The 1,895-nt window shown below is 44.6% G+C and overlaps 1 pseudogene; it reads right to left on the reverse strand.

The window, feature by feature from the left end:
- Positions 1–496: 496 nt before the first annotated feature.
- LOC148040432 (gibberellin receptor GID1C pseudogene) lies at positions 497–1,367 on the reverse strand (annotated as a pseudogene).
- Between the last annotated feature and the right edge of the window lie 528 nt (positions 1,368–1,895).

A 1,895-nucleotide genomic window follows, 5' to 3' on the forward strand; every position in this document is an offset into this window, starting at 1 on the left:
ATTTGTCATCAGCTAGAATATAGACGCTCCTTAGTATAGACGCTCATCAGCTAGAAAGAATATAAATGAAATAATGTGTCATCAGCTGGAATATAGATCCTCATGAGCTGGAAAGAATATAAGCCTTGAGTGGCAATGCCATACAGGCAATCTAGCAAGTGCTTCCGACTATGTATGTTGTTGACGACAACGTGGAAGCTTTCCTCAAGTTGAAATAAAATGGAAGAACCTCACAGGTTACTTTGGTGACCAGTTTTCCCAATACTTTGAGTGCTTCTATACTTGAGTCCTGCACATTATTGTCCTTTGTCATGCTTATTCTAATGACCTCCAGAAGCAAGAACATTCCAATAGGACAAAGTCTTGGAGGATGGATTTTCGTAAAGGGTGAGGGAATTGAAGGTTGTTACATAATGGAGTTTCCAATCTTGAAGAATGTCTAGGCCCCCAACGACCAACAAGCAAGGAGGAAGATTTAGTTCAGCCAATACCAATCTCAGAGAATTGTTCCTGTAACATGTATGCTCTCTTTTGAAGCCCTAACTCCAACATTGTGGGCTATGTTCCCCCCTGAACTGTCTCCTGGTAACCCATCGACTGGCGGAGGCATCACATAACTGTGTTCTGCCCTACCCACATGATTTGGGGCATCACATGGTTTTCCTACCCATAGGATTCGATCTAGAATCGGTTTTGTTGAGACGGTTTTAGAAGACTTGCCTGAAGCCCTAACTCCAACATTGTGGGCTATGTTCCCCCTTGAACTGTCTCCTGCAAGAATGAACTTGTTTGGGCAGCAACCCAGATAATGAAGACATTGTCTCCCCATGTCACTCCTTGCCCATCTCACACATGTCAATCCATCTTCATATGCTGTTGGATACCTCTGCTCGGGTGCTCATCTAAAATTGAGGGAAAGCACAACAACAATAGCATTACATGTCTTTGCTTACCTCGTGCACATCACATCGTATATGGCACTATTGGCAGAGGAGTGAGCAAAGCTTCCCCCATGGAAAAAGATGATCAGTTCCTGTACCGATCTTACACCTGTGTCTACATTCAGATCATTAGTACTGCAATTCACAGGGGGATCTACCATCTACCATCCAAAACAAGCAACCCCACAGGTGAGTTTCTCTTTCTATGATCACATCAACACTAGCAATGCCTTTGACAGGTATTGCATTTACAGTTACTTTTCTGTCTAAGAACTCGGCAAGGTGACAGTCAAGAGTTCCATCTGGCATGCAAAGTAGACTGTACAACACCTTGAAATTGGAAATCAGGACATATGTTGTTAAGGGGACAATTGCGTTCGACTGTGTAGAAGCGAGTGCATAGTTTGCAGCAGCTGTGGTAGCCATGGAAGATTTGCACGAAACCCCGCGAATCAAGAACAAAGGTTGGCGTCTAAGCTCTCCAAGCTTATGAAGAAAGACATCTACAAGCATGCAAATGTGGGTTTGGCAAGAGACAAAAGTGCCTCCATAGCATCTAGAGCATATTTTTCTTGTAACTGCTTGATAAGCCATTCCACAACTTGCTGCCTGTGAAGTAGACCCTCTGAGAAGTGAAGCTGCACAAGCATCCCAGGAAGCCTTTCAAGTTTGCTGTTGTCAAAAACCTCTACTACAAGGCCAAGTCCAGTCACAGACCGCAAGGTGCTATTGTCTGAGGTGACAATACCTGCGCCTTCCTGTCCTCTATGCTGCAAGGCATGAAGTGAAAGGTAGCAAACAATCACAGACCGCAAGGTGCTATTGTCTGAGGTAACAATACCTACGCCTTCCTGTCCTCTATGCTGCCAGGCATGAAGTGAAAGGTAGCAAAGCCTGCTTGCTTCACTGTCACCAAATATGCCGACCACCCCACACTCCTCTCTCACAACATCG

Source organism: Lygodium microphyllum, chromosome 2 (genome assembly GCF_053477565.2).
Source record: "Lygodium microphyllum isolate KBCC chromosome 2, Lygodium_microphyllum_v1.1.10, whole genome shotgun sequence".
Taxonomy (NCBI): domain Eukaryota; kingdom Viridiplantae; phylum Streptophyta; class Polypodiopsida; order Schizaeales; family Lygodiaceae; genus Lygodium; species Lygodium microphyllum.